The sequence below is a fragment of the Erythrolamprus reginae genome, chromosome Z, assembly GCF_031021105.1.
Source record: "Erythrolamprus reginae isolate rEryReg1 chromosome Z, rEryReg1.hap1, whole genome shotgun sequence".
Taxonomy (NCBI): Eukaryota; Metazoa; Chordata; class Lepidosauria; order Squamata; family Dipsadidae; genus Erythrolamprus; species Erythrolamprus reginae.
In genome coordinates, this window is record NC_091963.1 from 43,653,019 (window position 1) to 43,668,315 (window position 15,297).

Sequence of the window (15,297 nt, forward strand, 5' to 3'; positions counted from 1 at the left end):
AATTCTCAGAATGAGAATTCTAAACAGTTCTAAAATGGCAGCTTCACTCGGGATTTCACCATACGGGTTCTGATAAGGAAGATTGTATAGTGTATCAGCTACTTCTCCTTGGAAAATGAAATCTTTGAGCTGGGGTGGCGCAGCAGGTAGAGTGCTTTACTGCCGGCCACTGAAGCTGACTGTAGATCTGTAAGTCAGCGGTTCAAATCTCATCACCAGCTCAAGGTTGACTCAGCCTTCCATCCTTCCGAGGTGGGTAAAATGAGGACCCGGATTGCTGGGGCTCTGTTAAAAAGTGCTATTGCTAACATGTTGTAACCCGCCCTGAGTCTAAGGAGAAGGGCAGCATAAAAATTGAATAAATAAATAAATCTTTGGAAGAAGTGGAGCAAGATGTGATAGGGCAGGAGAGAATCAAGGGTGTGGGACACAAACTAGTTTCAATAACCCAGGGGACCCAGAAGGCCAGGATGTGATAAATATTATCAATTGTGGCCGGTTGTAAGGTCAGGCAGATTGCTAAGCATCCAAATTTTGTTCAGGTAACTATGAGGGCACTGCAGTGGCCATAACCTCGAGTACAGATTGTGAATCATTTTATTTAGGACCATCACAGTTTCACATAATAGTGGAAGTGAATGGGCTAAGTCAAGGACTACCTGTTATAATTTTCCACAGTTGTCTGTTGTTAAGACAATTCATACCACAATACCAAGATAAAGGAGTGTTCATGCATATGTTTTGGGAATGCCTGGTAGTGCAGAATTTATGGGGGAAAGTGCAAGAAGATATTAATAGGATGTTAAATATACGATGGATAATTACTAAGGAAATGGCAGTATTAGTTAAAAGCAATGTGATGGGAGAATTTAGAGAAATAAGCAGTGATATAAAGCGCTCAGGTGGTAATAGTCTTGGGTTGGAAGAATGCGACAAAATGGACAATGCAAAATTGGTACCGGTACATGGTGGACCATATTCAATTTGAGATTATGCATAAAAGGATGAATTCGGTTAATGAAACTGATTTGCGACAACTGATGGGACAGGGTAAGACAATATATGGTGAGTAGAATCCGAGACGAAGCTACAAGGAATAAATTGGAATCACTCTATAATATGTAAACAGATACCTTGCTCTTGAGTTAAAATGGTAAACAAGAAACACTCCCGATTTGGTGGTGGGGTGTGAATGCTTGTCTGGTGATGGGCACTAATTACAAAGCACCTGTTTTATGTTGTGTGTATGTGTTTATATCTTTAAAAAATTAATAAAAATATCGAATTAAAAAAGACAATTCATACCACTGATAAAATCATTCTTTAGACTGAGCTTAGTTGGTTTTTTTATCCAATAGGTCGTCATAAGTTATTGCTTTACCTGAACAAAAAACTTAGGCATCTGTACATAATGAGATTTTTTAATTTTAGTCCAAGAATTAAATAAGTTATTCCTAATGTAATGGTGTCTGAATACCAAGTATTTTTTGTCCTTGTATGCCATCAGGAATGCGTGCCATCCTTGGTGTAAATTGAAACCTCCTCGGGTGTAAATTGAAACCTTCTCAGGCTAATATTCTTTTGTCTCTTAAAAGGATCCACTCTCTTATATCTAGAAGTTCTTGGTCAGTGAGAATAGATCTTGTTTGACCAAAACGTATTAGTTTGTCTCTACACTCAAATATTGCATTTGAAGTAATCAGATCATCATAATCACTGTAATCCATGTTTGCAGAGAATGCTTTAAAAAGAAAACATGAGGTCTTGTGCAATAGTCCATACATAAAATTAGTTACTGAAAAATTCATTTCTAAATAATATTTAAATATCAAAATTTCATTAAATGTCATCAGAATTATATAATTGTGGGAGATTTCTGCAGTTAGGTTTCAGGAATTTGTAAAAAAAAAAATAAGTTCATAAATGAAGGTCAAGTTTTATTAATGCTAAACTGCATCTGCTGTATTTTGAGAGATGAAGGCATACAGCTTAATAGGTTTGTAGGTCTCTTTTCTCTATTTCTATCAATAGGACGCCAGTTAATCACGAGGAAAAATAACATGTTATTTCCACAAATCCAGGGTACATTATCATGAGCTGACAAGACTGTACAGAAACGAAGAGGTTTTTTTCCCCTGGAGTGTATTTATAACTACAGAGAACAAGTGAGTCATTTAAGAACATTTAATAGTGTAGTCTTTAGAATGCCTTTTCTATTAAGTAACTATTTGATGGAAATTGAAACAATTTAAACTTCCTGAATATTTCTTTAGAATGTTATTGAGTATTCACTAGTGTCTCTTTCTTGAGACAAAGGCACAAGTTAAAAAGTACAAAGTAATTCTGAAAACTATAGTGCATTTTTCTCTATCCAGAGAAATGGGCAAGAAAATATATATCTATTATCAAAAGATACCGTTTGTTTTAAGAATTACCTAAATAAGAAGTAAAAGCAAAGCTTAAAGTTTAAGGATTACATTTTGAAGCATAAGAGATATTGATGAATATAAATCATTGGGACCTGATGGATTATATCCCAGAGTTCTAAAGGAGCTGACACAGATTATCTCAGAACCATTGCATCATATCTTAAAAAACCTTGGAGCACTGGAAAACTGTCAGAGGATTGGAAAAGAGCTGGTGTGATCTTCAAAAAAGGAGAAAAAAAGACTAACATCAATACTTGGGAACATGTTAGAAAAACATCTAGAAACAAATAAAGTTATAATCAGTAACCAGGATGTGTTTGTTAGATTGGAAAACCAATCTAAGTGACTAAATTAGAACAATGATATAGTACACTTAGGCTGCAGCAAGGCATTCGACAAAGTAAGCCACAACCTACTTCTGGGTAAACTAGAAAAATAGAAGGGCAACTCAACAAAACTCATACATGGCATCACCACTAGGTGGATTTGTAATTGGCTGACAAGCTTTACTCAACAAGTAATTCTTAATGGTATTACAGCTACATGAAGAGAAGTAAGCCCAGTACTCTTCAACATCTTCATAGATGACTTAGATAAAATAATAGAAGGGCAACTCAACAAATTTGTACGTGGCACTAAGCTGACAGGAATAGCCAACATCCCAGAGGACAAGCTCAGGACCCAAAAGATCTTGAAAGATCTGCACAATGGGCCCTATTCAATAACATGAAATTTAATATGGAGAAAAACAAGGTTTTACACCTAAGCAGGGAAAACCAAAGGTACATGTACAGATAAGTGAAACCTGGCTCAAAAACAGTAACTATAAGGGTGAGTCCTAGTGGATAATCATTTAAACATGAGCCATCAATGTGTGGCAATAGCCAAAAAAAGCAAATATAATTGATTGTATAAAGAGACATACAATCAAAATCACATGAAGTATAGTCAGACCCCACCTGCAATGATGCATCCAGTTTTGATCACATTACAAAAAAGATGTTGAGACCTTGGAAAAAGTGCAAAGAAGAATAGTGAAGATGATTAAGGGCCTGGAAACAAAAACAGCTTGCTGGAGTTGCAAGGATTTGGACAGTATTTACGTGGCTGGGGTTCCTGCAGGATCCCTGGCTCCCGATGTAGGCAAGGTCCAGAGAGGAGACACTGTGAGGGAACCAGCACTGTGGGCAGGACAGGGGCTAGCAAGAGTGCACTAGAAATATCTCTAGGCACTCAGCGAGACAGAATTCCCAGCTCTCACTCGATTAGCTGACCAATGGGCCGCAGTTAAGGGGCCCAGCAGTCTTGAGATGACCAGGGAAGAAAAGGGCTACCTCCTATGCTGGCCAAGCCCACTCACTTCACTAGGCCTTTTTTTGAGATGGTCATATATTTAGGCCCACCCCAAAAAATCAACCTTGGTCTTATTTTCAGGATAGGTCATATTTTCAGGGAAACATGGTACTACATACAATTCTGTACCTGGTCAAACAAATTATTTCATAAAATCATAAACTAATCTCACAAATTCTAATTTATTTATTTCAGAAGAGCACAAATTATTTTTAATGAAACTTTCTTAAACAACTTATTTAGTAAAAAAAAATTGTATGATCAATTTCATGTCACTTTATGCATTTTAGAATATATATCAGAAAAAAATGCAGTGTCTTTTGCTTATATCTACAACTTGTCTTCTGCCACTGCTCTTTTTTAATGTAGAGTAATGATATCCTGGTTTTTGGTGTGATGTATATTCCCTTTCATAAGACAGAGGAATTATTTTCTTGCTGCCCTGTTTTATTCTGGATATCATCAAACCAATTCAAAAAAATATTGAAAACAGTTTTACAAGGATTTACAGAAAAGCCATTGTTTGGAGTACAAAACTCCTGATAACTACATGGTTACAGAATTCAATTAGTCCAGGGGTTTTTTTCCAGACTTGAACCTATAGTTTTTAGATTCCTCCAGATAATGCCATATGTTAAAAACAAATCTAATTCTCTGAATGTCCTTGCTAGTGTTGTCCCCTGTTATGTTCAATGGTTCAATCATGGTAATGAGACCAGCATAATCAAGAAAGTAACAGACAGGTATTAACATTATCAAAAGATTTGCTAAATTGATCAGTTCTCAGAAAACTGCTCTGAGAAAAGCTAAGCTTTCTAATTCAAATTTTGATCTACAAACTTAGTATGAAGGAAAAGTAAGGAATGGCAGCAATTATATGCTATTTGGTCAACAAAAATGATCAAAACAATTGCTTTTCTGTTGCAAACAAGTATTTTTGTGTATTGGTAGTACAGTACATAAATCAGACAAAACTAATCTTTCACAATTTCTCACAACAAAGGTGGCTAGGCTACTATCAATTCCTAAAGGTTTGAAAAATATTTTTGAAAGCAACAGATTAAAATCTGTGATTTCTGTGCCTGGTTGTTTCTTTTCTCCTTATGTTCTGTACAAATTAATGAAGGGCATCTGTATTCCAAGAGCAGCCTGGGCACCAAGGCTGTTTGGAATGGCCATTCTAAAATGTTGTCACTCTGCCACTACTTAGTCTTAGAAGAAAGAGTTGAAACTTTGGAAAGTTAAGTAACCTCAAGTAGACCTGAGACTGTGTTTAAACTTTCTTCCATAGTTACTGATCAAATTATGTGTTTATTTATTTTATTAGATCTAGATACTACTTTAGTTGTTACCAATTCTTGATTGGTTGCACTTCTTATTATGAGTTACTATGAATTTTTCATTGGAAAAATAATTGTAGACTGTGCTATCTTTACTTTTGTTCTGTTCCTGGTTCCATGTGAAAATTGTGAAATCATGTTTGAAGTGTGATTCATTGAGATTTTTATCATTAGAGGTCTTCTGAGTTCTTCCTTTTGGAAAATACCAGTTAATACGCCAAAAGATCCTCAGCTCTTGGAGTGTCTTGTTGAGTGTCATTCACTGTATTATCAATCACTTCATCTTGTCCTTCCATGTGGTTTTTTTGGTAAATTCAAGTATGGTTTACCACTGTCTCTACAATGATATCCATCTCCACATCCTTCTATATCACTGTTGCCTGATATAGGTGTCCACTTGCTTGAATTTAACAGCTATGATAAGTTCACACCCTAGATGACCATGATGAGAGTACATAGACTTGGCATACTAATGTTCATTAGCCTATCATGATAAGATAACATTAGCAGAACTTTGTCAAACTGCTCTTATAATTAGGAAATTCTTCCCAAAATTCAATTCTATTGTTCTATATCCTAAACTTGAGGCTAATAGAAAACCAAAATGGGATACACTGTATAGATTAGTAGTATTGTGAAATTTGTATTATTATCTCATATTAAGCTATATCACAGCTATGTCACACAGTTATGTGATTGGTGGGTGGCAGCAAGCTTTCTAAGAATGCTGTGGGTACATCTGTAGCTGTTGCTCAGTTGCTTCATGTTTGCTTAGTTATTTCTGTGCTATGAATTTTCTGATGGTAATTTTATGCTGGCATAGCTGCTGACAAAAAGTATCACAGAATTAATTCGCCTCCTAAAAATTAAAAGGTTTTCATATGGGGAATAGCTAGGAAACTTATGTTTAGCCTAAAGAAAAGAATGCTTAGGAAGACATGATAGTCTTCTTCCAATAACTGAAATGATTTCACAGAGAAGAAGAGGTTGATTTATTTTCTAAAGCACCTGAGGTTAGGACAAGAAGCAATAAGTGGAAGCTCATCAAAGAGAGATCCAACCTGGAACTAAGGAGAAATTTCATAATAGTAAGAACAGTCAATGTAACAGCTTGCCTCCGAAAATTGTGGATGCTCCATTCCTGGAGGTTTTTAAGAAGAAATTGGGAAATCATTTGTCCATGATAGTAAAAGGATTCCTGATTCAAGGTCCCTTTAAGCCCTATGATTCTGACACTAGCATAGAAAAAACAGCATGAACCTTAACCACGGAAGTACAAGATTAGTATTTAGAAGGAAGGCATTCAAATCCAGATTCAGTCACAAAGTTCATAGAATTTATTTGGAATAGCCAGCTCAAAACTGGGGATGAAGAGGAAGGAGGTGAAAGAAAGAATGTGTATATCACCAGTAGCTTTGGGAAAGAAGTTGGTATATAAACATAATTAATCACAATGTACTGGGGCTAGAAATAAATCAATAGCAAAATCACTTGGTTGGGTCAGTGTAATAGAATTCCAACTGCCTGTACAGTATTAGTAAATTTCTATTTTGCATATTGAATACATTTCAACATTTTTAAAAAACAAAGAGAAACTGCATATTCTGGAATTTTTGCAGAATATCTCCAAAATAGCTGGAATAGTTATACAGTTGAAATTATTACAATATAATAACTTTGTTACTGATTTTAAAATGTTGTCAGAATCCTTTTACAAAAGAAATCATCATGGCACATAATCACTAGGCAGAAAATCAGCATTATAGTGAAGTCTAAATTATAAATGCTATTTCCTTATGTATACATGTCAAATGGACTTATACTCTGATGCCAAGATAAGCATCTCTTAAACTAACCATGTTATTTGTCACTCCAATTTTTGATGAGTCATAAAATATCAGGTTCTATCTGGTTGATTCATATTAATTTTACTCTACACTTTTTTGATTTAGGAACAAAAACCTTGTAGCACAAGAGAGTTAAAAAGTAAAGACTATAATTCAGAATATATATTTATCTATAATGCATATTATAAATTCCTTTAAGAAATTTGCTAACTATTTTAAATCATAAAACTACATGTGTGGAACATAATATAGCCTACCTATCAAATCTAAAAATTTTAAATGATAACCTTTGCTATACATATAAAGAAATAAACAGAAAAGCAGCAAAGACAATTTTCATTTTGCATTTAATAATCGAAAAATAATTTTAGAAATACTGTACCTTGATACAGATTTTTTAAATCTGTGGTAATGATTCATGGAAAAAATAGATCAAATATATCAAAACTCATAATTGCATTATGATCAAATAAAAGGAGCAAGGACAGTCATGCCAAAATACTTACTAATGACAAGAATGAGAATAGAGTAACTAATTTGTATCTTTCAGCAACTAAATAGAAGAAACTATTTTCATAACGTATGTTTACAATTACTCACTTTATTAATAATGAAGAATTTGAAAGATAAAGCTTCTGTTGGCATTTCCCATCACTTTTCTTCTGGCAGAAGATCTAGTTGCATATAAATTAATTTGCGAACACAGATTCCCTAGAAGAAAATTAATTTTCTTTGCCTATAAAAATATATTTATAGGAATCATCCAACATCATGTTCTGAATGTATTGATTCAATAAAAGATAGGACATTATAAACCAACCAGCTATCCAAATCCCCATTTTTCCTTCTTCGTGCATTTTATGAAGTAGATTCTATTCCACAGAGGCATCTGCTATATTCTAATAGTTCTCAACCTAGGGGTCGGGACTCCTTTGGGGGTCGAACAACCGTTTCACAGGGGTCGCCTAAGACTATGGGAAAAGACAAATTTCCCATGGTGTTAGGAACTAAAGCTTCTATTCTGTCGCCTTGGAACATATTTTTATATCACACCAATCAAACGTTTACAATGGGGATGTCCCTCTGACTTTCCTGCCAATCTGCTTAAAGCTCTGTTAGGAGAATTGGCCCTAGACATATGGTTGGGGTCACCATAACATGAGGAACTGTATTAAGGGGTCACAGCATTAGAAAGGTTGAGAACCACTGTTTATCAGTTTGAATTAAGATTCATGCATGTCTCTGGTAATTCTTTGGACTGTAATTACTTTTTTTCTGTCTAGAAAAGGGGTAGGCAAAGTTGCTCTTTTATGACTTGTGGACTTCAACTCCCAGAAATCCTGAGCTAGCATGATTGGCTCAGGAATTCTGGGAATTGAAGTCCACAAGTCATAGAGAGCCAACTTTGCCTACCCCAGGCCTAGAACCACTCCCAAGATCTGGCTAAAATCCAATTTTTACATAACTCTTACATATAATCCATATGTATGAGAAAATAATTAATTCACCAACACCTATTTCTACAAATCACCATTATGGTATAAAATTGTGATCTAAAGCAAGAGTGCAATTCTACATATCCCAGGATAATGTTGCGGGATTCAATCTGGGTCAGTCACTAGGACAAGAAATTTAGTCCTCCAAGCTTTCAAACTACTGGAATCTAATGTTCCATTAGAGAGAACTTCCCTGAGGATGGGCTCCAGCATAATTTGGAAAACCTGGAAGACTAAACATTTGATCCCAATGATTGCTCCAGATTGGAACTTAAAGCAAGAGTCTACACAAATGTTACATAGGTTATACAGTGGTACTTCTACCTAAGAACACCTCTACTTATGAACTTTTCTAGATAAGAACCAGGTGTTCAAGATTTTTTTGTCTCTTCTCAAGAACCATTTTCCACTTACAAACCCAAGCCTCTGAAACTGTAATCGGAAAAGGCAGGGAGAAGCCTCTGTGGGGCCTCTCTAAGGAATCTCCTGGGAAGAAACACAGCCGGAAAAGGCAGGGAGAAGCCTCTGTGGGGCCTCTCTAGGAATCTCCTGGGAGGAAACAAAGCCTCCACCCTACCTGTGGTTTCCCCAATCACACACATAATTTGCTTTTACATTGATTCCTATGGGAAAAATTGCTTCTTACAAACTTTTCTACTTAAAAACCTGGTCATGGAACGAATTAAGTTCGGAAGTAGAGGTATCTCTGTATATAAAATCACTGCCTATCTGCATTCAATGAGATAACACGAAAGAAGAAAAACTCATTTAAGAAATGGAAGGCTCTTCCTACCGAGGAGAACAGGAAGGATCACAAACTCTGGCAGACCAAATGCAAGGCAATAGTCAGAAAAGCGAAGAGAGATTTCGAAGAGCATATAGCAAAGAATATTAAAAATAATAACAAAACCTTTTTTAAGTACATCAGAAGCAGGAACCAACCAGAAAAACAGTTGGGCCACTCGATGACAATGGTCAGAAGGGGAGACAAAGAGATTGCTGAGAGGCTAAATGACTTCTTTGCCTCTGTTTTCACTGAGGAGGATAGAGAGCATTTGTCTGCCATTGAATTAGTTTTCCCAGGGAGGGAATTAGAAGAATTAAACCAGATAGAGATAAACAAGGAAGATCTTATTATTTATTATTATTATTTATTGGATTTGTATGCCGCCCCTCTCTGTAGACTCAGGGCGGCTAACAACAAGATGTTCTTGCATGCCTCTCTAAACTAAATGTCAACAAATTGCTGGGTCCAGATGGCATCCACCCTAGAGTTCTCAAGGAACTCAAGTGTGAAATTACTGAACTTCTAGCTAAAATATATAATCTTTCTCTAAGATCAGGCACTATACCTGAGGATTAGAGGGAGGCAAATGTAACCTCGATCTTCAAGAAAGGATCCAGAGGTGATCCAGGAAACTATAGACCAGTCAGTTTAACCTCAGTTCCAGGTAAAGTGATAGAAACTATTATTAAAAAAAATTACTGGGCACATAGAAAAACAAGCATTGCTGAAAGAAAATCAACATGGTTTCTACAAAGGCAAATCATGTCTTACTAACTTGTTAGAATTCTTTGAGGGTGTAAATAAACATATAAAGGGGACCCAGTTGATATTGTATATCTTGACTTTCAAAAGGCTTTTGACAAAGTCCCTCACCAAAGGCTCCTAAAAAAGCTCTTCAGAATTAGGGGACAGGTCTTGTCCTGGATTGGTAACTGGGTAAATTGTAGGAAGCAAAGGATGACAATAAATGGACAATTCTCTGGATGGAAAGAAGTGAGAAGTGGTGTACCCCAAGGTTCAGTTTTGGGACCTTTACTTTTTAATTTATTCATTAATGATCTGGATATAGAATAGTGAGGTAGCAAAGTTTGCTGACGACACTAAATTGTTCCCGGTAGTGAAAAGTGAAAGTGATTGTCGGGAGCTCTAGAGGGATCTCTCGAAATTGAGTGAGTGGGCAACAAAGTGGCAAGTGCATTTTAATCTAAACAAGTGAAAAGTTATGCACATTGGGGCAAAGAACCCCAATTATACCTACCAACTGATGGGGACCAAACTTTCTGAGACAACCCAAGAAAGGGATCTTGGGGTTTTGGTGGACAGCTCAATGAAGATGTCAACCCAGTGCGCAGCAGCAATAAAAAAATTCAATGCTTGGCATAATTAGGAAGGGAATAAAAAATAAGTGTTGTATTGCCTCTGTACAAATCGATGGTGAGACCACACTTGGAGTACTGTGTACAGTTCTGGTGTACAGTTCTGGTCACTGCACCTCAAGAAAGATATAATAGAACTGGAAAAGGTGCAAAAAAGGGCAACAAGAATGATCAAGGGAATGGAGCATCTCCCTTATGAAACCAGGTTGCAACGTCTTGGTCTCTTCAGCCTTGAAAGACGGCGTTTAAGGGGTGACTTGATCTAAGTGTATAAAATCATGCATGGGATAGAAAAGGTAGATAGAGAAAAAATTAGGGGGCACTCCCTAAAGCTCATAGGTAAGAAAATGAGGACAAATCAAGGGAAATATTTCTTCACCCAGAGGGTCGTTGATTTATGGAATTCACTTCCAGAAGAGGTCATGACTGCTATCAGCCTTGATAGCTTCAAGGGAGGATTAGACAGATTCATGGATGCCAAGGGTATAGGTGGTTATTGAAACGGATGTCCATGTGCCGCCTCTATGTTGGTTGAGGCAGGCAGGATTCCATTGAGTACCATTTGTTGGGGGTCAGGGGAGGGAGGGTCTTGCCTTCTCTTTCTGTTCAAGATCCCCATGGACAATTGGTGGGCCACTGTGTGACACAGAATGCTGAACTCGATGGCTTTGGCCTGATTCAGCATGGCTCTTCTTATGTTTATATTACAAATTGGACAATTTTTTGGTATTGCTTGCTCAAATATTTGGATTTATAGAATTTATGGAGTCATATGATTTTCCTTAAATCTCAAATGAAACCAACATTAAATCATAGAATATATCTATCTGGAAGAAATAAATCATTACAACCACAGACCTACCAATTTTAGCAGTATCAAAAAAGCCAAAATTATAATAGTTTTGTGCAGATGAATGTGATATACGATTTAATTTTATGTGGCTTCCTTCTAACATGTGAAATCAGGAGTAACTATGCCTCAGAACCTCACACAGGAACCAATATCAGAGCAATAGGAAAAAGGACCAGAGAAAAGGCTGCAGCAAACAAGCAAGGGCATAACTCAAGGTTATAAGCAACATGTAGTTACATAATACAGAGATCATTTTTTCCCCATATCATCTTGCTGTTGTGTTCATTCTTCCCAAATTCCCTTTAACTGCTTTCAATACAATCATCTGTCAGCACAATGAGTTAGAAATGCTCCTATTCTTGTTTTGCATTGTGACAGAATAGTTTTCTTTTAAAATAACTACAGTATCTTTAAAAAGATGGAGGTTGTATTAAACATAAAATTGTATCTCCAAAGCTAACATAGTCTATTACCATTGAGTGTTTAAAATTCTATAGGCCAGTGATGGCAAACCATTTTTTGCTTGTGTGTGCCCACGACCATAATGCCATGCCTTCCTCTCTGTGCTTTTCCCCTTCCCGTGTGTACACAGACCTCACTGAAGCTTCCAGACTTCCAGTAGGCCCGTTGGACCATTTTTCACCATTCCCAGGCTTCAGGAAAGCTACCGGAGATCTTGGATGGTGAAAAATAGGTCGAACAGGCCTATTGGAAGTTCGGTAATGAACTTCCGGTAGGCCCATTTTTCGCCTTTCCCAGATTTTTCAGAAGCATGGGGAGGGCACAAATTGGCTGAACCAGAATTTTGTTTCCAAACTTCAGGTAAGCCCACTGCGTCCTACGATCCACAGGTTCTGGAGGATTTCCTGAAGTCTGGAGAGGACAAAGCAGCTTCTCCCCGCTCTCCAGAATTCCAAATATTAACTGGCAAGCGCGTATATGCACGTTGGAGCTGACATAGAGCATCACCTCACGTGTCCTCAGATACTGCTCCGTGTGCCACAGTAGCCATCACAGCTACAGACTGTTTATATCTTTCAGCAAGAGGCAGCACTTCTTTAACTTTTGCTCAGGAGAGGAGTAGACACATGCAGATCTGCTTAATATTGGAAAGGAAGAACTCAAGGGAATTATCCTAGAATGGTTGACTGGTCTGAAAATGACAGTGCAACACATCAGTAGTGTGGTGTATAATTAGCCTTATTGCCCTATAATAGTGATGGTGAACCTTTTTTCTCTCAGGTGCCAAAAAAAGCAGGGACATACGTTATCGTGCATGTGCGAGTGCCCACACCCATAATTCAATGATCTGGGAGGGCAAAAACAGCTTTCCCCGCCTCCTGGAGACCCTGTGGAGGCTGAAAATGGCCTGTTTTCCCACTTCTTGTGGGCCTAGTAGGCTCGTGTTTCACCCTCCCCAGGCTTCAAAGGCTTCCCTGGAGCCAGCAGAGGGTAAAAACACCTTTCCCCATCCCCCTGGAGACTCTCTGAAGCTAAAAACGCCCTCCCAGAGCCTCTGTGTGAGCCAAAAATCAGTTGGCCAGCAAATACATGCACATTGGTGCTGAGTTAGGGCAATGGTTCTCATGCCAGCAGATATGGCTCCACGTGCCATAGGTTCGCTATCACTCCTCTTTAAGGATCCCATGCAAAAATCATGTCAGTTAATAAGATTCAATACAGGTAGTCCTCATTTTACAACAATTCATTTAGTGGCTGTTCAAAGGTATAGTAGCATCAAAGGAAGTGACTTTTAACCATTTTTCACACTTACAATTTTTGTAGCATTCTTATGATTAAGTGATCAAAATTCAGATCTTGGCAACTGGTTCATACTTATGACAGTTAACTGTATTCCCAGGTCATGTGATCACCTTTGGTAACCCTTCACAAGCAAAATCAATGGGGAAGACACTTAACAACTATAGTTTAAATTATCAACTGCAATTATTCACTTAAAATCTATGACAACAAAAGTCATAAAATGGGACAAAACTCACTAAACAAATGTCTCACAGCAGAAATATTGTGGTCATAAGTTGAGGACTATCTATATGTCTAATCCATTTGCACAAAAATCTTTGAATATTTGCAGGCCGATGGATCATACATGTAGTCTGTGATTTCTGTGAGCGTTCATTGCAGTCCCAGATAAAAATTATACAAATGTTAAGACTGCTCCTTAATTGTTTATATATAAGCAAAGGATATAGCAAAGTCTGAAATGAAAACAGTAACTAGAGTTAAGTGCCCAAAGATGGACTGCAAATTATGCAGTGCATTATGTCCACCTATATAATATGAAACCTAAGAAAGCTCCATTTGACTTCGTGTTCCTTTGATCATTTTGTCAACCCACTCTTAAAAATAGCAATGGGAGGGCTATTGTTTCAGTTGTGGTGGAAGTTTCAAAATGCTTCACAATGAAGGGCCAGAGAATCCTCTCCTTCCCTCTGTCCTCCTTTTAATTCTTGCTGCAATTGACTAAGAGAAACAGGCCGGGCAAAGGTAAAAGAAGCAGTGACCATAAGCTTGGGCGGCGACCTGACACCCCCACCCCACCCCCGACACCGTCCGTTTGACTCACAACTTGGCCTAACTTAAGTTCCTGGAGTTCCCTCAGCAGCGACTCAAGCGGAATGGGACGGTCTCAGATTCGGAGGCCTGAGCGGGAGGATCTAAAAAGCTTCAAGTATCCCAACCTGACCCTTTAGACTTGGACGAGCCGAGAGCCTCGCCTCGCAACAGGACCTTTTCTCGCCCCCTCTGCCGGTAGCAACTCGCTTTTCCCTCACAGCCCACAACCGCGTCCCACTTCGACGCGTGAGGCTCGAGCCACACCAGTAGTCACTCGCTTCGCCACCTCACTGACCGCCTTCCAGATCGGGACCGAAGGACAGAAACCGGCACGCCCCGAACCCCGCTTCTTGGCTCCTCGCTGCCTCCCGCCTCTCCTCAGACTGGGGGGAAGGAAACACAAAGGCGGGGGGAGGAGAGGGGCCGCGGCGAAAAGAGCTAGTTCCCCGGTTGGGGACGAGAGGGTTCAAAGCTGCGACCTCGCCGTGAGGAGAACAGAAACCCGCTATTTCGCCCCCTCCCGCCGCTGACAGAACCGCTATTCCAGAGCCTGTTCCAGCTAACCATCCCAAATCCCTACACACACACACACACACACACACACCCGAGCGCTCACACAAAGAAAGAGATTCCCCTTTTTTTTGTTTTTTACCCTTTTTTCACAGGGGAAAAAAAGTTCCTTCAGAGCTCACGCCTGTTCCTCTGTCGCACTCCGGGTCAAGACGACGCCCCTCCAGGCCCGCTTGTTTCTCCCCTTGGCGTAGTAGCCGACCTCGGCGCGACTCGCTTCAGCGCTCCCAACAAAAGTGTGAGGAAGACAGAAGAGCTGATGGACGGAGAGACTCGGGGCACGACAGATGCCTGCCCCGCCCAGCAGAGCCTCTATTTGAGTGGCCATCAAAGAGAGCCAATAGCAATACCGAAACCAGTTACGACACCAATAGAAATTCGTTAGAAAGGTGGGAACTCCAGGGAGGCCCGCCCTTTTTTCTTTCTCTCTCTCTCTCTCTTTTTTTTCTCTGTGGTTTCCCAAAGTGGGTAGATCCCGGCGTTTATGAAAAAGAGATGAATTGTGACGCGTCGTTGGAGATAGTGCTCGAGGGGAGGGATTTTATTTGTTCTGTCAGCGTCTGATTGACAATAGAAGACTACAATTGGTTAAAAGAGGTGAAAGTTCCATTCCGCTCGTCCTGCCGCTGCGAATCAGGGCATGCTGGGGCGAAACTCATCGTCACCTCT

The 15,297-nt window shown here is 38.8% G+C and overlaps 1 protein-coding gene across 9 annotated transcripts in view; it reads right to left on the bottom strand.

Moving 5' to 3' along the window:
• Positions 1–14,931, bottom strand: part of HYCC1 (hyccin PI4KA lipid kinase complex subunit 1) — a 42,183-nt gene extending 27,252 nt beyond the window's left edge. For 2 of the 9 annotated variants that reach the window (XM_070766859.1, XM_070766868.1), the window contains exon 1: positions 14,711–14,797. The gene's annotated coding sequence lies outside the window, so the exon portion shown is untranslated. Of the gene's footprint in view, positions 1–2,521; positions 2,544–7,569; positions 7,681–13,481; positions 13,608–14,710 lie in introns of those variants that run through there. The other 7 variants (XM_070766864.1, XM_070766863.1, XM_070766867.1 and 4 more) reach the window with 7 other exon arrangements.
• Between the last annotated feature and the right edge of the window lie 366 nt (positions 14,932–15,297).